Here is a 24,059-nt window from a genome sequence, read left to right on the forward strand (position 1 = left end):
ATCCTTCTCAGTCCACGAGTATGGATGGAGATCGCCTTTATTTCCGTGTTACCAAACTAAACACAACCCTGATAGTTTGAAGTGAAATACAGGACACAGTGCAGACTCTGAGTTCTGGTGGTAACATCATTTCCCCAAAAACATTTGTAGGTATCTTCCTGAGTAAATCAAAACCCACCAACACAGACAAACTGGGAGGCAGACCTTTCAGCAGGTACAAGTCAGCGTGGTCTGAACAACTCGTCCCACATCGCTATGTTGCCAAAAACTTGAAAGGAACGGAGTAGATGTCAGCATGCGCTTCGTGTAAAACAGACAGGAGGGGCTTTGTCGGACGAGAATTAAATTAAGACCCATAACAGGAACTGTATCGTACGGTTTAAAAGAAAACCACGCTACAAACACAAACACTGCCTGAAAACAGCAGTAAAAAGCCTCAGAAATTACCAGTGAGGTCTGCTCTTTACTAGGAAGGAGACTGAACAGCGAGGGACTGTGTTATCTACTGCACGCAGGGAACGAGTCCTGTGGGAAGCGCCACGCTTGCTGCTCCGAAGCAGCTGCTCGAGCATTTGGCTTGAAAGGCCGACTATTTCTTCCTCTCCTTTCCTTTGGTGTGCCTTGTAGCCAAACGGCTTTGCTGACGCAGCAGTGCCAAACGCAGGGCGTTTCAGACAGGACCGGAGTGCCTTCAGGCTGAATTAGCGCCTGGCAAAAACTGCACGTGGCTTCTATGGCATGCAGAAGCGGAGCCCACGGCGCCGTGGTGATGCCAGAGCCTCTGGAAGCTGCTGAGAACTTGTCAGGATGAGGCTCAGTACACAAGGTGATGTCCTCGAGCTGTTTTCAGTGCTGGTTACAATGGGCAAGGCAATGGGATGTTTCCCGGCCAGTCTATTCCCACTCCTCCGCTGTAAAGAAACGCCAAGAAGACACAAAAACCCGTGCGTTCACGGGAGCAAGCGGGTGTGCGTGCCCAACTAGCCAACGCCAGTCAGAGCGGGGCATCACAGACAAGGACTCAAACAGTCTGCGTTATATAAATACGTCTGCAGCCTACACGTCTGCCAGTTTTCTTGCTGGATACCGAACACCCACCTACAGCCAGTCGCCCACCAGCAGCAATTCCCTTCCCTGCTTCAATCTTCTGCTGTGCAGCTTCATCAGATCCACGAGACTCGCAAAATAAGGCAGCGATATTTGGTTGTTGCTAGAAGAGTGAAACAAGATAGCTGATAAACTGCGACTTTAAAAAAGAAAAAAAAAGAACATTGGCTAAAAGTAAAAACTGTTGCCAAAGCAGTGACTCAGCTTAGTAGGACTTGACACGCACACACACAGTTTTTGCACATATTAAACTAATCCTACCTAGAAAAAAAAGCACCTAACTTTCCTCTGAAAAGCCCATCATGCAAGCAGGTGTCTAATAAATACAAGAGACAACTGCAGTCTGACACAATTCTGCAACTTCAACCCAAAATCTTGCTGGCATTGTGGCTGCAGCCACACATTTTGAAGGAAAGCCACCGGACCCCCTCCGGTGTGAATCCTTCATGTTCAGAGAGAAGTGCGAGAATTCAGCGTTGAGCAGCTCTTCCCTCGGCAGCACACGCTGTGCTCTTGAACGCCGCATGTTTTAAATTAGGGATAACCAACTCGCAAGCCTGCTCACAAGACCTCGAGCCTCTCCGACAGAGCCAGAGGAGCTCAATCAGAAAAGCTGTGGACAAACGGGATTACCAGCCTGACGGGGAAGTGAGAAGAGTCTGTCAGAAAGGGCAGGAGCACATCGCCATCTGGAAAATTTTTTGATTTGTTACGACTAAATCTAACATCCCGGTGGTTTGTGTTTTCCCCTGCTTTTCCCCCTTTCTTTTACAATAATCCAAACGCACACCTCTGCTTGTTCCGTTTGATACCAACAGGCAGAGCAAAGTCACCTCTTGCTCAAACTTTTTAACACTTCAGTGCACGGCTGATGGCACCCGCGGGTGGCTTTGAGCACTTTATTCCCAGGAATAAAGGAAGCAGCAACACTGCAGCCCTGGGAGAGGTGCCAGCACGTGCAGGGGAGGTAGAGGAAATACCTACGTGTGTCTCTCAGACCCGTGGTTTTCATAGGTCTTGTCAAAACAGCTGCAAGGTAGCCAAGATTCCCACGCAAATACAAACCGGAGGGAAAAAGACTCGCATTTTGGGATGTTCATAAAGAAAGTGGCGTTGAGAGTTGTAACTCTGAGCTAATTACATGAGGGCACGGGAAATCAAGCCGAGGATCTGTGTGATATTGAACCTAGATGGCAAGGGAGAGAAGCATTTATTCCACCCCTGTGAGATGCTTTATATTCACAGTCATCACCGTGGTGTTGAATAAAGCAAAGGGAAGTGTCGCTGCTTCTGCCTCGTCGCATCCTCTGCTGCTGCACCCTCTGCCATCCAAATTCCCACTCCTCTCACACCTTCACAAGATGTCAGCGCAGCGACTTTCGAGGAATTTGGTCCCAGTTCAAGAATCCCCATCTGCGCCCGCCGGAGAAGAATGAGATCAGCCTGTCAATGCGTGACAGACTCCTCGCGAGGAGACATGAGAGCACGATTTGGACACGTATGAAAGTCAGCCCCGGCTTCCTTCATTTAAATTAAAAACTTTAGGCTCGCCTCTGTCTCTGTAATGAAGCATTCAGACATTCAGTTCATCACGGGTTTAGGTTAAATGCGTGTATAGGCAAGCACTCTCAAGACGCTTCATTAATCCACGTTTCTCTTAGAGATGTTTGGAGCCGCAGACGTGCACGCACACGATGAGTTTTTTGAGACTTAAAAGCAATTAGGTCTTGAGAAAAGTGGCTCTGCTAGTACGTGTTCTCACAGTTATTTAAATAAATTCAAATCATATGCACGCTTAAATCAGCGTAAGACTTCTCACCAGCTTCTCCCCCTCCCCCCCCCCCCCCCCCCCCCAATTTTAAGAGCTTTTTTGAATTGCTTCACACTCCACGCTCAGGAGCACGTACTTGTGCGGGTAGCAGCGGGACGGCTCCCCTTGACAAACCCACACGTGCACGCGCATCGAGAACGCAGGTTCAAAAAAGGATTTAGTTTGTTGTTATAGCTGGTAGCACTACAGGAACGTGCCAAATCAGCCTCCAGCTCACAAAATGCTGCGAAAGATGCCCTTCATGTGAGTGCATCAATCTTCCACTGGGGTGTTCAAGGAAAGGCTGGACGTGGTGCTTAGGGACATGGTTTAGTGGGTGACACTGGTGGTAGGGGGATGGTTGGACCAGGTGATTTTGGGGGGCTTTTCCAACCTTAATGGTTCTGTGACTTGCAGGAACAAAGTGCAGGAGCAGAGCCAACAGGAGGAGTGTAGAGGAGCCCACGTGGAGCGAGCGCTGGGGCCAGCCTGGCTCACTGCCTCCCTGGCTGCTTGGAAGGAAGCTCGTGCCCCGTGAGCCACTTTTAAAAGAAAGAAAAAACGCATTTGAAAGGTCGAGATCAAGATTTTTTTGCAGGAGCCCCTATTTGCTATTTGGACCCTGCCTGTGCAGCAGGCTGCAGTGTAATACAGAGCACGAGGTCGTGCCTTGGGCCAACTACTGCTGCCAACAGCAGCGGCAACACCGTGCAGCAGCGAATCTCTTCGAAGAGGCTGCGGTGCTGCTGAGCACTTTGTGCCCCACACGCAGTGAGCGACAAACATGTCCCACGGTTCACAGACCCAAATATAGCTGGTTTAGCCTTAAACACGGTGTCGGGATTAGAAATGCAATGCAGGAGCAAGGACACGCGGTGCTGCACCGAGTGCAACCCCGGGTCCCTCTCTGCACACCCGGGCACCCAGCGTAGAGCAGCCACCCCATCAGACAAAAATAAAGTGAAGAAAGCTGGAAGGCAGCACGGCTCCCAAGCAGCTCACGTGCACTGGCTCATTTAAATACAGAATCACCTCCTCGAGATGTTTCTCTCCACCTGACTGCCCATAAAGCTAGACCAGGGCTGAAGTGCAGAGCAGAAGCCTGCGTTCGTCCCCCGAACGTTTCCCGGCTTTGATTCGTGGCACCCCGCAGAGCACACGAAGATGTGGACCACAAAGAAAGAAATGCAAACGCTGTCAGAACTTAGGAAACTAAAGGCAGATCCTGAGAGTCTCAGCTGAGCTCCACAAAGGTTAGCCCTTCTGCATTTGACCATCTGGTACACCTCAGGATGTGCAGCAATTTAAATCCTGCCTATTAAATTTTCAGTCCTGCCTATTTACCTCTTTCTCACAGAAGAGAGATCGGATTTTCCATCATTGGAAAGGGATGACCCTAACTCAGGGAGGGAAGACTAAACTTTACAATCCCAAGCGTCCCTCTTGCGTACATCTATTTATTCTCCTTTTAAGTCCAAGATGTTTGTGGCCAAGCAAAAACAATGGGAGCGCATTCTACGTGCGGTTAAAGCCTGCAGCCTGCTGTTTTAAAACACAGAAATAAACATATTTATATGTTCATTTGTATCTGTATATGTGTATAGCCTGTGTTAATAATTGGAACAGCTTTTAATAAATCACCGCTATTTGATTTCTTTTTACAGTAAGTCTTGTTTAGAAGCAATTTCCCAAATGTGCAAGCCATTAACAAAATATGTGGGAAATACAAGTCTGAACGGCAGACTAAAGTTGTAGGCTAAATAAGCCTTAAGCCTGTTTAGCATTAATCCTAAAAGATCCTCTCTCACTCTGACATGTGACCTACTATTTGCTTTATTAGCCCTAACTCAACTGTTCATTTAATTTGCACTAAAACCAGGAAATTGGGAATGAATACAGACAATTTAGAAGTCAAGCAAAGACAGCGCTTCTTTGGCACTGTCCCACACAACATCCTTGTCTCTAAATCGGAGAGACGTGGATTTGACCACTCGGTGGGTAAGGAACTGGCTGCACGGTCACACTCAAAGGGTTGTGGTCAGCAGCTCAGTGCCCAGGTGGAGATCAGCGACGAGTGGTGTTCCTCAGGGCTCAGTACTGGGACTGGCACTGTTTAACATCTCTGTTGGTGACATGGACAGTGGGATCAGGTGCCCCCCCAAGCAAGTCTGCTTACACCGAGCTGTGTGGTGCGGTCGACACGCAGGAGGGAAGGGATGGCATCCAGAGGGACCTGGGCAGGCCTGAGAGGTGGGCCTGTGCGAGCCCCGTGAGGTTCAACAAGGCCAAGTGCAAGGTCCTGCACCTGGGTTGGGGCAATCCCAAACCCAAATCCAGGCTGGGTGATGAATGGATAGAGAGCAGCTCTTAGGAGAAGTGGGTTAAGGAGAAGCTCAACTCGAGCCGGCAATGTGCGCCTGCAGCCCAGAAAGCCAACCGTGTGCTGGGCTGCACCAACACAGCGTGGGCAGCAGGGCAGGGAGGGGATTGTCCCCCTCTGCTCTGCTCTCGTCAGACCCCACCTGGAGCCTGCGTTCAGCTCTGGGCCCAGCACAAGGACAGGGATGTATCAGAGCGAGTCCAGAGGAGGCCACGAGGATGATCAGAGGCTGGAGCCCCTCTGCTGTGGAGCCAGGCTGAGGGAGCTGGGGGTGTTCAGCCTGGAGAAGAGAAGGCTCCGGGGAGACCCCACTCGGGGCAGCCTGGGCTGCTGGGAGGTGTCCCTGCCCATGGCAGGGGGTGGCACTGGGTGCGTTTTAAGGTCCCTTCCAACCCAAACCATGCTGGGATTCTCTGATTCTAGGAACTTACCGGTCCTCAGTTCCTGCAAAGAGCCATCCCACTGTACCCTGAACCTTCCCTACATTCCCACAGCACAACAAGCAGGTGCTTCTCATTCCAAGCACCCGAAACTACATCTAAGCCCATCGTAACAATGTACGTGGAAGTTTTCTTCCCTTGTAATGTTTTTGGTGAAAGCAACACTAGAAAAGGCAGAAAGATTTTCCTTTCTTACTCTCAGCAAAACCTTTTCGCACAGAGCTCTGTCTAACAGCACTGCCCACAGCACCGGTACTGGAAACAAGGGCTTTATATAATGGAAACGGTGATGTAACCGTGAGCAGCACCAGGCTGCAGGAGAACGCTGCCACGCTTCTGGAAAGAAAGTGCGTTTAAAACTTCACAGGCTCTGTCAGCATCACGAAAGGCACACTGTACTGCTGCATACCCTCAAAAAAATAAGAAAAAAATCAATTAAGTAGGGTCCAGCGCACTGGCAACAAACTACTGTCTCACCTGCCTTTGGACAGCCCGTGGGCTCATCACTATCAGGGCTGTGTCCACCTCCATGCTGACAAAGAAGTAGAAGGGGAAGAAAAACCATCTATGCTAAGTTAAAATCTAGTTTTGTGATCCTGAAAAGAATGAGGGAACAAAACCAGAGTGTGTCGAAGGAAGTGCAGGAAGGTTACTCTCACCACCTGTCCATTGTATGCTCAGTTATTCTTTGCCTGTAATTAATACCCACTTCTCCAAACCAGTGAATCACATCCCCATCCTCATTTCTACGTCGTTACCAGACGAACCCTCGACTGGAGAAGGCTGATAGCTTCAATGAACACGAGCCAACGAATTGAACATAAAATTCGGAAATTAAGACAGTCAGTAAGTCAGCACTACTCCAGGCACACAAGAGACAAACCCAGATGTGGTGAAGATACAACTGTGATTTTCCTAAATCAGTAGAAGAACACTGGAAAGAAAACTTGGCCTTAGTGAACATCAGAAAGTTATAACCCCATGTTAACAGCCCTGATGAGGACTGCTGTTACAAGGACAGAGATCTCCAGGACATTAGCACAGGGTTAAGTCTCATTATTAAAACTGTACTTACATCTAAAGCACTCTGTGCTATTTAAGATTTTTATGAGCAAGGGCCAGGAGACCTCACGTGATTAGAAGTGTGCTGTAATAGCCTCTGATTTACACTGTGTTTGCACGGTGTGTAGAACAGACCATAAAACAAAATAATAAAAGCAGGTAATGGGAAAGAGCTAATGTGGCAAAAAATAAGACCCCGAGAAAACCAAGCAAAACAAGAAGAGGAAAAAAGGGATGTTTTAAAGAAACTCTTTGCATGCCCAGTTCTGAAATTATAACTCCCAACTTCCCTCTCACTTTGCTGAGTGCACTGTGGATGGAAAAAAGCAAGGGAGAAAAACAGGGCCACGTCGCCTCTTCTGAAGGGAAAACTCCACCAGCATGAAAAGCTAATAAAAAGAACGAAACATGAAAGCAACAGGCAAGACTGAGAAGGCAGGGAATGAAAAGAAATAATATCGATTCAAGTGCTTCATTTTTTATTCATGGATATTCTTTCCAGTGGATATCTTAGAAGCATACTATGCTTAATAGGTGCCATCGCTGTGCAAATGTTTTCTAAAATAATGACTGATTAATTCTGAAGTACACAGAAAAAAAAACAACCCTCTATCAAGTCATAAACGGCCTCAATCCCCCCCGGGAGCCTGCACAGAAGGACGCGTGTGAAAAACAGCAGAAATATCTGCAAGTCCCATAGAAAAAGGTCATCACAGGACACAGACGTATGCAGAATGCAAGAACCGAAGCGACACGTGGGCCACGTAAAACAAAAAGAAACCTTATCCCCAGTGAGAGCCCTTTGACGCTGAAGCAATTCAATAGGAGCTAGGTGCTACGGAGGCTGAAGCGTTCTGCTGTTTTAAATTGCAAAGCAAATTAAAATGTTTTCGTTTGATAAGCTTGGCTCATTGGTCTATCAGCGATCCCTGGCTTCTCAGAGAAGTCATATTTATTATTAACTACCCTTCAAAGAAGAAGAAGAAAAGGAGAAGTGCATTCTGTGTCCTCCAAGGGCAACGGAGAGCTTGGTCCAAAGCTGTTGGAGGACCTTCACCCAACAGCAGGTGCTGCTCCCAGCACTTCCTCCCACCTGGTCCAGACACCTGAAGTTGCAGGGAAGCCTACCACAGCTTTAACTTAAGAACTGCTATATAGAATCAAACTGTATTGAGGAAATTGTTTGAGTCATTCGAAGCTGAAAACAAATCCAAAGCAAGTGTTGAAATATTGTTTTAGTGACGGAGCTTTTTATTTTACTCTCTTATACAAAATGTTCGTTAAAAATGTGAGCTTTCTCCCTTTGGATCTAAAAATCTGAAGTTAAAAAATAGGACAAGCTTCTCTTCAGATAAAATGCTGTGTTTTGCTTGATTAAAACGATGATTAAAAGAGAACCAACGTTCGATAATCCAAATGATTGAGGGAAATAAACAAATAAAGTCAGTCAGATGCACAAGCCCTGATCGGAGCCTTATGAAGAGAGCCCCGAGTTGCCTCCTACCTCTCCCCCTTCCTCCCTCTGCATCTGGCTTAAATGCTTTCAACATTTGCATTTTGAACACTTCTTCCCAACTCAGACTGTTTCCCATACGTTAGCCATAAAGCCGCGATCCAGCTAGCAGATTGAGGCCCATTGCTGAAACTATAAATTTTAAGCCTTAATTAAGATGCAAACCCAGGCCTCTTTGCATTCCTCTTGCATCATTTGCTCTCCTCCTTCGGCAGCCTCCCCGGCGGAGGATTTCATTTGTGGATGTCGCACGCCGTAATCCCATTAGCAGCCTGCCTCCCGCGCCCCCTGCCATTGGGTGGCTTTTCTTTTGAGATAAAAACGGCTTCAAACGCTGCCTGGCAACAATTACAGCAATCACATCCAGATGGGGCTGAAAACGCTATTTAATCTACTGCGGTTTTGTTAATATCTAGCGTTCAGATGAATATTAAGGGGGGGAAAAAAAAACGTGAGAGCCCTGGAAGGATGTAAGGCACTCGATACCCGTTTCCTTTATTTACTGAGCAAACGTGCGAGGAAGCACGTGCTCTCCTCCGGCGAGCCAAAGAGGCACGTGAGAGGGTCACACGGACTGGGAAAGAAAGCTGTGCAGAAGTCGCTCCCTTCCTGCTCCTTGGTCTCGTATGCAGCACAGGATGCAGGTAATGAGACGGGAAGGCACAGACCCGAAGAAGTTTCCTTTCTGCTCCTCTCAGTGGTGACATCTGTGGTAGCAGTCTTCAGAGCCGAAGAGAACAAGGAAAGGGCTTGTCCAGGAGTCTTCCAAGTGGTACTGTGAAAGCTCAAAGGGTACTGGAGAGAGGCACTGGGATGGGATCGGCAGCTGTCTATCAGAAACCTGTCCTTCAGCTGCCCCAGTGAGGCTCCTTCTCCAGCTCAGCCTCTAAGGACTAGCCAAAGCACACACGAATAACAGGTCCGTTACAGCCAACCCTACAAACCCGTGCTGATGAGCACAAGTCATCTCTTCGCTTCTCCTCCTCCATCACCAGCCTCAGACGCACAGTGGAAGGCTGCGAAGTAGGCTTCAGCTGACCCCAAACCACATCTGTTTCAACTCGCGTTGAAACCCTTTGCAGACCGGCCGGTATCTTGCCAGAAGCTCATGTCAGATTACCATTTATTGGCTCTGGTGGCGGTGAGAAATCCCAAGTTTTAAATCACCAGCGTAACCCTCACCTTCGAAAGCTAACTCAAACCAGTTTTAAGACTTCCTTCTTATGACTAATTCCCTTTATCCAGGCATCTATTAGATCTAGGAAAGAACGCGCAGCAAGCTTCGGTTTTCAAACCTGCTTTTACCCAAGGTAGACCCTTGAAAGACCACAAAGGTTCTTCACAACCTGCACACCTAAATATATTCATGCATTGCTGGGGCGACTTGTGCATATTCGAAGCTTGTAGCCTGTTGGTTTCAATGGTTTACATCGAGAGCAAGGTGCACACGGGCTCAAAACAACCCCATTTTCCACTTCACTTAAAAGGATTCAAGACGACGTACCAGGGGAGGAAACCCTGGCATTGATTTGTGTCCTAGCGCTGAACGGATGCTAAAATCGAAATGATTTCAGCCGAAATCTTGACTGTCAAATATTCCTCACTCTTTCTACATTTCAGCTGTACTCTGCAGAAAGGTTGCTGTTAAATGAGCCTTTTATTTGCTTAGCAGGCAGGTAAAACACATACTAATTGGTCACACATAATACCTACTCAAACTCATTATCACAGCAGAGAAAACGATTCGGTTCTAATGTTCAAAGCAAAAGCAAACACGTTTTCAGCTGTTTCTCATACCAAGGTTGCACTAAGGTAAGCGAAGGCAGAGCAAGTTCCCAACGTCTCTATCGCCAAACGTTTTAATTACTTAAATAAAGTCGCCTGAAGCAGACTGGGCATGAAATGTAACAGACGTTTTGTTTACAGATCAAATTTATAAAATGAATGAAGTTATCTAAAGTTAACAACTTGATTATTGTTGTCACTATTCCAGATTGGGAAATTCGTAGAGTTATCCTTCCCTGTCTTAACCACGTTCCTGGCTTTCTAAGCTGAGAAAGTGAGGAGTTTAGAAATACCTGTTGAATTGGAAGAACTAGCTACTGAATTCATTAAATGAAATGAAAATCAAGACAATGTTCTTCCTGAATTCAACAGAAAGATTTCTAACAAATTTTGCTTGGTTCTCACGAAATTTGGTTCAAATCTTCTAACCAGCAAATTCCAACAGGTTACAGATATTTGTGGTGGGAGGGAAGCCCCATGTTGCTCGGATCAGGGGTAGGGAATTTAGTTTGAAGACTTCATTGAAATAAATCTGAAATTTAGCTGCAAACATATTTGTAAACAATATTTTTTGCCCTTCATTACATTTATGTATTTCTAATCCAGCTGAACTTTAATGTTTCGATCCATGCAATTCCAGAGAGCTTCCCCCACACGCACATTCATCCTAGGACGACTCTGTGCCAGACCTGAATTTACAGTTAGTGTTTACGCCTCATCCCCAGCAGAGGATCTAAGTCTGCTCTCCCGGCCTGATCCTGGACAAGACTCGCTCCTGCATCACCACACCAGCAGGATGCTCGCACAGCAACGTGAAGGCACCAGCAGTGGCTGCTTCCACACCTCGTTTAGTTTCCAGTTCAACAGCAGGGCGGTGAAGCCCGCAGCAGGGCTGCTTGACCACGTGCCGGGCACCCGGAGCAGGATGAGATGCACGGAGAGTTTGCTGCTGGAGCCTTCATCGCAGAAATCTCTTTTTAAAAATGTCTGTGTCCAGCAAATCTAGGCCTCTGTTTGCAAAACATACAAACCAAACACGAGATCGTGTGCTTTCTGTGCAAACATCAGGACGAAAGGAGGCAGAGATGGCCAGATAGGGCTGTGTAAATGGCTGCAGCAGCTTTCACCACGCGCGTAGAAGTGAGGGGGAACATGCCAGAGGCTTGCAGACAGCCAAGGCAGGTTTGGTTCGAGGAGACAGGATAACAGCAGTGGAACAGAGAAACCCGAACTGGTTTAATTGGGTCCTTCTCCTTATAAAATAGTTATAAAAAGAAACATGAGATTACAGGACCAGCCGAAACTGGAGTGCTAATAAAACACAGGAAACCATTGATCTCCATATGAGTCATTTACTGAACGTGGACAGAGCACTGGGCCTGGAGGGCTAAAATGCCTTTAAAAAAAAGTACGGTACCTTGAGAAATTCGAGCACAACAACTGGAGGGAACCCACAGACTGCGGTGACCACAGGTTTGCTGGAAACGTGAAGGTAGAAGATACCAAAGCTTTTTCTGCCAAAACACCAGGCTTACTATTTCAAACTGGTTTTCACAACCTGCTGGAATAACTTGGGCAATATCGTGCCATTTCAAAACACTCAGGAAACGTAAGGAGTTCAGAGAAAAGCTCAGAAGCATATACAATTTTTTTTTTCCACGTGAATGACTGTGCAACGGGGGTCTCCTTAAACTTAAGCATCACCAACAGATCAGCCAGCAGCACGGAGAGCCAAAAAGCAAAACAAGAACACGGGAGAAGACGGAATTTACAACAGATCCTGGCAGATCTCAGCCTCACAAAAAGAAAAAAAAAATGAAAGAAAATGAGAGAGAGAGAAGATACTTTCTGCAGGATTTTGTAAATATGGGCTGGTGTTGCATGTGGTTGCAAAAATCTGCTCTGCCTCATGAGCTCCTATGTATGCACCCCAAGTTACAAACGCATGCAAGTTTTTTGCCAGATACAGTCAGACGTTTTCCTTCAGTTCCACAGCTGCTAAAAAGTATTATCACATCCATACTCGATTATGTCCAAACTTTCCTGGCTTTTGAAATGATCCACGCTTCCTATTTAAAGCTTGAGCTGGAGTGGATGTTTAAGTCATTTCACAAAGAGTTTGGTTATGCATCTCCCTTTATGAAAAATTTAAATCATTTAGCTAAGAAGCTGTGTCTTTTTAGCCCAAGAAGCTACTCCAGCAGCAGTTAAGTAAATAACATGAAACAAAAACAGGGAAAGGAACCAAAGCGTCCTGTAACTAACACAGACGAGGGTTTGGGTTTGTTTTCATAAAAGTTCAAACAGAAGAAGTTTTATGACTTAAAGTAAAATGAGTGCAGAATGGTTGAAAGAAGGAAGGTTTCCATTAAAGCGATGTGAACTGGTTCGACAGTAATTTGAGCCCTGTATGAGCTCACTTCTTGCCGTGCCACAATCAGCAGCGGACTTCAGCAGCGAAGCAAAAATTTCAGAAAAACCTAAGAGCGAGCTGATGACAGCTGAGGGGGCAAGAGGCAACCCAGAGGCCAGCTCCGAAGTACCGACTAGCACTACACTGCAGCCTGCCACGGGAGAGCATTTCCCACTTGTTTAAAGCTGCGAACGTAAACGGCACTCGAAAGGAAATTTTACTTGAATGGTGAACCAGGAAATGAAGAAGTGGGCTGGAAAAAATAATGGATTTTCCTGTGCCCCAAGGAGCAGCGCTGGGACGTTCCTGCCCTCAAGAGAGAATCCCACGTAACGGTCGCCAGGGCTCTCTGTCTGCAGGGAGTGGGATTTCAAGATGATGTTTCCTTTCCCTCCCATCACCAGGGGCTGCTCTCTGCTGCTACGAATGCCTCTTTGGGGCCTAGAGAAAGCTGTAGGGCAGCTCAGGACAGCTCAAATGCAGTAGACTTCAGCTCATTTAAGAGGCAAGAAGAGTCACTCCGGTTTAGGGAATCATCCTGCATCCGCACTTTTTAGTAGTCAGGTCTGATTCATAGCAAAGTAATAATTTTGACAGAGAAAAGAAGCGCCTAAAATGCTTTCTTGCTGCAGCGATGCCAACAAAAAAGCAGGGCTGGGAAACTCTGACAGCATCTGCAACTTACTGGAACAGAGGAGTAGGCTCAAGCCAGCCAGAACAGCTCAGCTGCCTGGAGTTCAGCTGTGGCCATCAGCATCCGCGCTGCCAGAAGACAACCTGAGCACGAAGCCACCCATCTGGGCAGCAGGTGACGTGGGGCCCTTAGAAAAAGGCCACCACAACCACAGGACATCATTGTCCCACCAAAGGATGGCTCCAGGAGAGGCAGCGTGCACTGGCTCACGCTGAGCAGATGTTTAGAGTGCCATCAAGCCGGGCAAAGGCTGGATTTAGCCTTCAGAAGCCAGGTCTCAACTCACGTTTCAACAGGGAGAGGATGCTGCCATCGTGCCCTTCCCTTGTGCGCTGCGGGGTCACGTCCAGGAATCTCCCTGAAGGTGACACAGCTCGCGATGTAAATGCTTGGCCTTCGTAGCTCCGGCTGCAGCACGCAGTGCTCTGGAAGGGTGAGATGCTCTGGGACCAAAGCTGCTCTCACAACGCGTGGCTTCCTGACGGGGAGCTAACAAAATGATGTTTCATCACAGGCAACGCAGCCAGGGCCTAAATGCCAGGCTCCCCTTTGACAGCTTAACATTTCGTCTGCAGTCTCCACCTAACGAGCCCGGTGGTAGGATCTGCAGTTAAACCCCGTTTGCTGAGGCTGAAGATTAGAGATAAGAAGCAGGAGATTCAGGAACAAAAAGGGTAAACAAAGGCAACAGCAGCTCTTATTTCCTTCCTCATTAATTCCTCACTGCAACTGCACTCAAAGGAAACCACCTGACGGACAGACAGTCCTTACACCAGTTCAGCCGCTTCTACAGAGGGGGCAGGCCAGCATCAGTCCCCAGAAAAACAAAATAAACATGAGCAGAACTAGGAAAACCTCGCACAAGGTGGGAGCAGGGGGGCTTGGTACCTCCTGGGGAACACAAGCTGCTGTCTGCTTCTGCTGCAGGCAGCCCAGCTCCAGCTCGGTGGTGTAAATCCTGACTTACCAGGCTTGAACAGGAATTTCCCCCTCCACGAAATTCTGCAGAGGGCAGCCACATCTTGCAGCGACTCAGGACAACGCTGGGCAGACCTTACAAGTGAAGTCAACAGGAGTCCTAGCACAGATTTCATACGTTGTATGTACAGAGGCAGCTTTAAACACGGAACAGCTTGATAACAGCGACCCTTTAGGACAACAGTGCAAACACACACATGTAGGGAACCACATAACCTGAGTCATCAAGATTTCTTGGCATATAGACACTTGCTGGCCATTTTTTTCAGCTCCACAGTGGGACGGAAATGGAAACCTCAGTATTTTTGATAACAGATAATAATGGCTTAGGCGAGTGTCTCTAGTCCTTATTTATTACATGGGCAGGAGGCCAGACAGAACATTTAGTTAATTAAAGTTTTATTGAAAGTAGCAAGTAGCATGTTTCTGACATCCTTCATTTTTTTTTCCCCAGTAGAATATAGCCCTTAGCCTTCCTCTAATGTACTAATAAAAAAGAAAATTAAGAAAAATAAAAGCCTGTGCAACTCCTTGCAAGATCCAAATAAAAAAGCTGCTGCTAAAATTAAAAAAAAAAAAATGCAGGAAAAATGGGCAGGAACCTTTCTTGTCTAGGTTGCTAAGGGAGAAAAGGTAAAATTTGGATAAGTAGGAAAAAAATAACAAGATCCCCATACTCCAGGCGTTGGCCAAATGTATCAATCCTCGTTGTATTTGTTTGTCATGTGTTACTCACCAGGCTTGTTCACGCCCTGGGAAGAATACCAGACAAAACAGATGGTTAGTGGCCAGCAGAGAGCACACAGCTACGAGACCCGCTCGGGTCTGCAGCCGCCCTCCGTAACGAGCACTTCCCAGTTAGCAAAGGTTGATCCTGCGTGATGTGACAGGCCAACGACCCACAGAAATTGCTTCACAATATCATCCCTGACTGCAAAACGCACGGCCAATGTATTTTCCGTGGGCTCGCCGCGTTTCCTACTGGTGTGTTTAAGTTTCCATTTCATGCAAAAGCAAGTTCTGGTTTTTTCGGTGATACGACCCAGCTGCACGCCGAACCCGCCTGTTAGTCTTTCAACAAAAAGGCCTCGAGTTGGTTTACAAACACGTAACAGTTTGAAATAACAAGTTTCCTACCCGTTCTGCTTCTCAAGGCTTTGCAGCGCACGTGTCGCCGAATCACAGGAACCGCTCGCTCTGCTACAAAGGCTTCCAGAAGGCACCGAAAAAGGAGCGTTAAATCTTTACAGCGGTAACGGGACGAGGGGGCAGAAATGCCTGGGTTTTCCCCCCCTCCCCGTTCAGCCTCACTAAGTTTTCGTACGGTTCATTGGTCAGAAAGTTAGCAAGAATTAAAGCGTAGCCAGTATTTCCCATCGCAGCTGCCCACAAAATGACAGTTTAGATTGTGCTGGAGGAAATCAGCGCGGTTTTCTTGCGCGACAGCCTTTTAAAAAGGTAGCGACCATGTCGTACAGCAGCTAGACACAACGCAGGAAGAACCTAGAGTGCTACTCTGTTAATGTTTTAGTTAAATCAGCAAAACCAGCCTGCAAAAGGCAGGCTACCACAGCCACCACGGGGAATCCTAATGGAAAGGTAAGCAGCAAAAACATAAACAGAAAGAGAAACTGATTCATAACCATGAAGCAAATAAAGGATCGGGTCAGGTAGTTAAGTTAAGTGACTTTCTTAGACCTCTCCTCTGAAATTTTGGCTGGTTACAGCCTAATTTGTCAAGGTTTTGAAGCCTTCAAGATAGGAAGCTCCCCCAGATTTCCTGTAAGCTGGTGGCTGAGTCAAGAAAGGCTCCACCCAGGAGGGAAACCTGCCAGGGCTGGTTCCGGCACTGTGGGATGGGACGCGCACGCAGCAGCCTTTCGAAGCAGGTTAACACTAAAAAAAAACACAATTCTGATCGAAGAATTCGGATCAAGAGGAAACAAAGCAGCAGGGAACCAAAACAAAGTCCAGACTGGAGGATCTGCAGGTGAACGGGATGACAGGAGGGATTTAGTTGTGCGGAGCAGGAGACTTCAAGCTTGTGATGCTGGTGTGAAGGACTCCTGCAAGCTTATCTCCCACAGATCAGCCTGAAAGTTCACAGCTTCAGCTTGTAGTGAAAATGCATACGGTACAAACAGATACACCTCAAAGAATTATTATTATTTTCAAATTCTCTCACTTCCTTTTCTTTCTGGGCTCACGTAATAAGCTAGTCCCATAATCTGACTCGCCTTCTTACCCTGCCTGCGCTCCACCTGGAAGAAGGCGTCTTGCAAGATACCTCTGGCTTCTGTGGCAGATTTGAAACACACAAAATGCTCAAATGATTTGAGCTTTAAGTGCAAAGACCTCTTCTACAAGAAAAAGCACAACAGCCTGCTGGGTGTGATTGAGCTGTACTGCCACCCTCTCTCTGCTCTCACTAAGCACTGCCCCGGTGACCTTCATCCATGTTCTTGCTAGAAGCACTTTTGGTCCTTTCACAAACTTTGGTGTCTGCCCGCTACGTAACTGACACCTGTACTCCAAAGCATCTTTCACTTAAAAAACCCGTAGTAAATTGTCTTATGCTGGATAATGCAAAAGGTTCTCCTGCAGCAAGAATAAATGCAGCCAGTCAGCGAAGGACAAGTCTTGTCACTGAAAGCCTTTCCTCCAGCTGCTGTCTGCTTTGCCTTTACTTCCTTGCTTCTTTTGTTCATGCCCGGAGCAGAAGCAGGCAGGGATCCAGCTGCAGCCCAGTATCACGCCGTCTGGCTCTGGAAGCCACACCAGCACGCAGCTTTGCCCTCTGCTTTACGCCCTGCCTGTGAAAAGCAACGCGGGGAGTCCGGAGCAGGGCTGGGAGGAGAGAAAGCGTGGTGCCACCACCAGCACCAGCTGCAAGGCAGATTTTTTCCATACCGGTTTTTAGTGCGCCCGTTAATGTGCACACCTTCGTTGGATGTCAGCCAAGGGCCGCCAGCTCTGAAGTTAGGATTTAAGCTGCTGAACAGCTGGCTCTAGATTCAAAGTTTTATATTCTGAACAAAAATCACACAGGTGAAAGGGGAGAATTGCACAGTTAAATTAAAGCCTCCCATTAAAAGAGACTCGGCAGGCTTAAACCCAGCCTAGGCTTTAAATGCCCTGAATTGTTCCAAGCTTTTAAACTTCCAGCCATTCGTTCTTCATTCAACAATTAGTTTCCAGAAATATTTTTAAATTGTTTCAAACAGCACCATGGTTCACTGCAGGACCTCCTGATTCCCTAGCACGCCCTATCACTTACTTACCTTAGATTTTCAAATTAGCCAAGTGCTGATGAGTTCCCGTTCAAATGAGCCACAAGCACCAGAGCAAACAAGGCAGTTAAGGCAAAGGGAGCTGGTTCAGACAGCATCCAGCATAGAAAACATTTAACTGTCCAGAAAACTACAAAAAGTTTGCTTTGCTTCTTAATGACTATGTTTAGAAACAAGAAATGCTCATTAAGAAAGTCCCAAATTACTGCACAGAAACACCACGAAAAACTCCCCATCTCTTCATTTCCATCAGTGACGCAAACACTAGGTACTGGCATGAACCACGGGCCTTCCAAATGCTTCTTTAGAAAAGGGAGAAAAAATCCCAAACTCTGTTACGGGACCACACTGCTCTGACACAACACAGATACTGACACGCGCAGTGACTGCAGGAGTGCTACCACCCCTCCAGCAAGTGAGCACTGTGCTGAGATGAATCTTCTTTTGCATTAAAAACAAGCAAACAAACAAATAAAAAACAACGCGTTAAGGTCATGGCCCTTGTGATCCAAAGAACTTATCAAAACCCCCCAAAAAACCACAACGTTTATCCTATGCTCAGTCCAAATCCTAATGAAATTTAACATTTGGCCGGGACAGAGGAAAAATTGCAATTTAATGCATCTGTAGCTGGTGGCATCCCATAAAACAATGCCAATCACTTGCCTTTGACTCAGCTACGTTTCCACATTTAGCACAACTGCTTCGGGCGACTGACTCACACAAATTATCTACCTGGGAGATGAGTAAAGAAAATCTCCGGCATGATTCTGCTGCAGCTTTTCAAAATGAAGCGCAATTTGCCTGGTGCTCCTTATTTGAACTTCAATTATTTGGAAATTTAATTTGAATTCCCATTTGTCTTAAGGAATCTTCTCAGAAGCCACAAGCTTAATCAGGGTAACGTAAGAGGCACAGAACTGGCACGTACGGAAATGACCACGGCCCAACCAGATCCTGTTTTCGCGAGGCAGCAGCTTTTTAGGCTGCCTACTTGCCTGAAGGCCTCCATGGGAAGATGGGAAGAGGATTTCTATCTCGGGGTAGTGAGTTTCTGCCTGAAATACAAAGTTTAACGTGTTTATATTATCCGTTCGTTATGTTTCTGTTTGCAGCATCTCATCCTGTTTGTTTTTCTCTTGCTTCAAAGTCCTGAGTTAAAATTCTAGCCTTGCACTAATTAGTTATCGCTGGAGGCAAGACGATTCAGTCTTTGCTTCCTCATCAGTTAAAAAAAAAACAGGACAACAATAAATATTTACCTATTCAAATACATATTGGAACAATTTGTTTACCCTGACACGGTTTGTTTTTCAAGTACATAACGACTCCGTAAAATTCTAAGCAGAGATCACCTAGTTTTGCTACACTACATAAAATGAGAATAATTTTCTGTAAATGGCTTGTTGAGCTTTCACCTCCTCTTCTTTTGGAAGGAAACCGTGTCTTACAACACATCTCTAAGCCTCCCATTTTGCAAACCATGGTACTCCAAGGTGAGTTTGAGGCATCTTAACTCTGAGAAGTTTTTAAGAGAAATGATACATCAATTATATAAATCTTTATAATCCGAATGGCTGTATAAAAAAAAAAAGCATTTTTCCAGTCTCCTTCCTGAAGGAAAATGCCCAGTAGGAATGGGAGTAGGCGCTCCTTCTTTCATTGCTTTTACAGTACTGAGCTCTCTCTGATATTCAGTATTTTGTTGACCAGTATGTATAACGTGGTGCTTTCTAAATCCAGCTCAACTTCATGGCACTCTAAACATCTTGGGTAGTAAATTAACTTCATCTGTAGTTGTTTTAGCAGTCAATTAATCAACTTCCCATTAGAAAGAAAAAATACCTTTGAATGAAGTGTGATTCTGTAGACAAAATAAAGATGAATCTTATTTCTGGTGGACTATCAGATCTGAGCAGGGAATCACTCGAGGCTTCTGCACCATTAAAGGTTAAAAAAAATATATTAAATGAACTCACCACTGACTCAAACTTTAATATTTAATTCTACCAGTCCTTCTGTTACTAGTAATAAAGATATTAAGATCCACTGTTACAAACAGGAGGGAGGCGTTGGAATGACCCCTCAGAGCAGTTATTTAACAGAGCACCGTTTTATCAGAGCAGTCTGTGTCCCATTCCATGGGACTCGCCATTAATTGGTTTTCAGTCGATACTGGCAGTAATAGGCTCTTCAGAAGCACGTGCTCCTCTACCCCAAAGTTCATTACTAAACCCTTGCCTTTCAGCGCACAGAACAGCTCCTTACAAACGCAGCCCTCCCCCTCACGCTACCAGATGATGGAAGTCAGAGGAATTAAGCACATAAACAAAGTCTTACTCTTATATAGAGAAACACAGAAAAGTAAAACAGCTTCAGCAGCTAGAGTCTTTTTTCTTGCATAATTCCAAGGGGGGGGTAAAAGCAGTTTCATTGAAAGCTGGTCCTGGGATGCTTTGGTAATGAAGAATTTCACGTGGCAGACGCTAAGAGCTTAATTAGCACAGTATTCTAAAACTTGGGCATCCTTCTGGGTGGAGAGCTGAGGACATCCCAAAGAGTTGCCCACAGGCTCAGCACCACAGAAATGGGAAGAAACAGAAGTTTCTGTGGCTGATGCTGCCCGCAATCATGCTGTGCCATGCCAGCAGCAGCGCGATAGTTTTGAAGAAAGGAAGCGAAGAACTACTTGGCTGTAGGAAACCGTGGCAGTGGATTAGGAAGAGACCAGGCAGACACCTGAATTACACTTTGGACAGGAAAAGTTAGCTACGTATACCAATGTTAGAGCATCCAAGAAGTCTCCCAGGATTTAAACACTTTCCTCTCTTCTAAAGTTCTTCACCTAGGTCCTTTAAAAGCTATCCCAGCCTCACTGACCGCACTAATCTCTGACTCTGCCCCTAGAACTGACCCTTCTTCTTTGGGGGGTCTGCTAGAAAATTTCACAAGAAAAGTGACATCCACTGCAGAAGTTTTCCAGTGAAAAGTACTGCTCTGGGGTTCTTGAAGTCCTATTTTCTTAGAAAAGTGGGCTTCTTTTATCTACCTGTGCTCCTGTACAGGTGTATAGGCACTTATATGTCCTTGCAACAGCTTTTGGCTGATGCTGGCAACTGGATTACCTTTAACTAAAGGCGCATGTTGGATCTTGGATCTGTTAATCCTGTGAGTTCCCTGGATGCAGACAGCAGGTTGGGGAGATGTCTTCTTGGTACTTCTACAGAGAAAATAAGATCTTAAGTGGCTGGAAAGTATATGGATTCCTGTAAGCCAGCTCACAGAGTGAAAGTTATTCCTGTAATGCACGGAGCATGAGTGAAAAAGCACTTTTATACAGATACATAAAGATACATCTAAAATTTGAAGTTTCCGTAACAATCTGGCTGTCCAGCAAAGCAGCTGCATTCAGTGCAAAACTGATCGCAAAAGCAAGAAGTATTTTTACTCCAGGTTTGCAAAAACACAACGCTAGCATCACAAAAAATGCCACACATCACCGTTTTGCGTTTCCGATCACCATTCGCTCACTCTCTCCTCCCTATTTAAATCGTAAATTCCCCAGGGCAGAGAGTGTCTCTGGAAGTGGCAGGACAGTGCTAGGCAGGAAAGGCCCTCGGGCCCCTGGGAAACAAAACAAGAGCCGGCACACACTTATTTGCTAACTTGAGGTAGTAATTTTTCCTCGCATCCTTGAGCAAGGAGATTTATTTTGCTTACTAGATTAAAAAAAAATATATCAAAGTCACTGAACATGCACTAAATACGTGGATTTAAAGGGAACTTTGAAGGTATGGCACTTCAGCATGATTAGGAAAAGAATGCAGCACATAAAACAGCCACATAAAACTCCCTCTTTTCACTCGGTCACTAACCAAAGAGGAAACACAACAGGCTCCCGAACTTGGATTTGATTTTTCTCAAAAAAGAGAATGCTTTGATAGAAGGACATCTGTAACGTGTTTCAGCCCCTTAAACTAAAAGGAAATGACTAGCATGGACATCCACAACTACAGTCCTCATAACAAGCTTCAAGGCTGGCTTTCTCATTGCTGGAACCTCGGGGCCGTTTTTGTGCATCTTTTCGGTGTAATATGGCACCAGCCCAAGAGATGAATCCTTTCTGCTTTTCAGGGACATAACATTTCTTAAATCCTAAAGCTAGCTTTTTAAGTTATTTCCTGGGAGAAAAAAAAAAAAAAAAAGAAAAAAGAAAAAAAAAGAATATGTTTGTATTTTACGGAAGAAGTTTATGACTTGTTCAGTCTCCTTGAACTTGAGAGGTGTCGTGGGTAAACGAAGAGCCATGGGCATGCCTAGACTGTCTTTGGAGGGCTCCGCAGCTGCGGTAACAGAACTGTAAGGACAGCCCCAGGCACTGCCAGGGCTTCTCTCCAGAATAAACAAAACTCCCCGTGCCTGGGCGTTTCTGGTCAGCGCGTCCTCGTGCAGCTTTCTTTGACAAAAGGCACACCTGGAGGCACAGTGCACGGCGCTCCGGTTTGCTCTCTGCGCTGCGCAGAAGTACTTCTGAGGCTTGGAAAGGGGGGGGAAAAAGTTGGTTTACTTTTAGAAACGCCAAAAATCACCGCCTCCCAGGCTCCCAAAAAAACAAAACCATCGTGACTATTTGCCCACCCTTTCCTCCATTCGTTGAAGAGACCCAAACTTCACTACGGTTTTTTGCAAGAATACTTTCCGGGAGCAGCGGTGATGTCCGAGACATTGTGCAAGTAAAACCCCACGTACTACAGCTCACATTACACCACGTATTACAGCCCTCATGACACGACATAGCTAATCTTCAAGGACAAGTCACCTGGGAAAGCTCTAGGATGAAAAAAAGAATCATAATATAATGCAGAGACTATCAGAACCCAATCAAACTCCTCCATGTCATCTCCAAAAATAACCACCCAGTGTCTCAGCAGCTTCAGGTGAAAACTGGCTTTCTTCCTCTGCCGACAGCCAAGCACCAAGCTGTGTATCTCCGGGGGAGCCCAGGAAGGGGAAGCCTCATCCACTCTTCCATGAAAGGCAGCGAGGAGCTCAGCTACCGCAGGAAATCGGAAGGACGCGCCAGCAGCACTCCGGGATGCCCAGCAGGTCATCTTTTTCCCTGGTGAAACCTATAAGGAAACTGAGGTAGCGGAGATGCTTTTCATTTGAAAGAGCGGAGCGCTGCACGTATGTAACGGGCTGCTCAGCAACTCGTCCTGCCCCTGCAAAGAAAGTTTCCTTTGGCTCCAGCTAAACCCCTTGCTGTCCAGAGGTACCAAACAACAAAGCTTGTCTTCTGTGTCATATTAACACGCAAAGCGACTCAAGGCCATCCATTCTGATCCCCATCCCTAAGCACCCTGCACTTCACCCACCTGACAGCGCAAACTCCAGCCTCTCTGAAACCTTTTTAGCCTGTTCAGCAGCACCCAGCACAGCCCCTGGCCCACGTTAGGAGAGCATTTATGCACACACGAACGGTCTTGACCCACTTCTTGTCACACCGTCTGAAACGCTCAGAGCTGTGAACTCCATTTCATCATTAGCTCTAGAACAAAGGCCTGTGCCTAGCCACGAGCTCTTTTGAATGCCCATTCACTGCAGATGCAAGGAACAAGAATCATTCTGTTGTTTCCCATCACCCTCCTCCTCTGGCCAGCCCACCAAGAGACCCACTAAACGCCATCCCTGTAGGAATACCTTTGACTGGCAGTGCTGGGCTCCCCGTCCGAGCAGATGCCGCTGGGCTCCCGAGTCAGCTGGCACCAGCTGGCACAAGCACGGTGAACTGAGCGTCCTTCTGATATGGATGGGAGAAAACTCTCAGTATTCAAGTGCGAAAAGTAACTTAATATGAGCTTCCCTTCACACAATAACAAACAGTTTCAGGACTTGATTTCCCTCCCTAAAATTATCTGTGCTGCAAAGCAGAGGACCACGTCACGGCAAACACGAGGGCATTTTCTCCTTCAGAAGCTTTTGTAGGTCTTAGCTCTCTACCTTACAGGTGACTTTAATTCCTGCGCGGAGGATAAAACCGAGACCCATCACAGAATATCCTGAGTTGGAAGAGACCCACGAGGACCACCGAGTCCAACTCCTGGCTCCACATAAGATCGTTGTTGTCCAGGCACGTTCCACGCTTGATCATCCTATAGGCAGTTCTCCACAGGATGCTTAATGCAGCTGTAAATGTGTCAGGCTGAGATTTGCTAGAGGACAGACCAAGGGTTTAACAGTTTATCCTGCAGGCAGGCTGCCTGAAATTTCAGTATTAATATAAAATAAAGAAAGAAACCAATCTCGGCTGAAAGAAAGGAGTTTGTTCCACTGTTCCTAACTTACTGCATCGCTCTTTGAAGAGCGTGTATCTGCACCAAAGGCAATCTTCTGGTTCCGTGCTGCCAGAGAAATTTTAAAAACGCAAGCAAATCCAGGAGGTTTGTTTGTAGGATAAATAACCTTTGCTTTATTTAGCCCTATCGCATTTGTACTCCCAGCTCTCACCATGAAACTAGCAGCCCTGTCCCATCCAAGCAGGCTGATGACCTGCTAAAGGCTCAATTTTGGCTCAGCTGGAGTAGATC

General features: G+C 46.4%; 1 protein-coding gene across 5 annotated transcripts in view; it reads right to left on the reverse strand.

Moving 5' to 3' along the window:
- FAM107B (family with sequence similarity 107 member B) overlaps positions 1 to 24,059 on the reverse strand; it is a 58,543-nt gene that overhangs the window by 29,956 nt on the left and 4,528 nt on the right. The window contains exon 2 of one of the 5 annotated variants that reach the window (XM_040547795.1): positions 20,598 to 20,692. The exons of 2 other annotated variants lie outside the window; for them this stretch is intronic. The gene's annotated coding sequence lies outside the window, so the exon portion shown is untranslated. Of the gene's footprint in view, positions 1 to 13,490; positions 13,797 to 15,319; positions 15,435 to 20,597; positions 20,693 to 24,059 lie in introns of those variants that run through there. 2 more of the 5 variants (XM_040547813.1, XM_040547823.1) reach the window with 2 other exon arrangements.

Source organism: Cygnus olor, chromosome 1 (genome assembly GCF_009769625.2).
Source record: "Cygnus olor isolate bCygOlo1 chromosome 1, bCygOlo1.pri.v2, whole genome shotgun sequence".
NCBI classification, from domain to species: Eukaryota; Metazoa; Chordata; class Aves; order Anseriformes; family Anatidae; genus Cygnus; species Cygnus olor.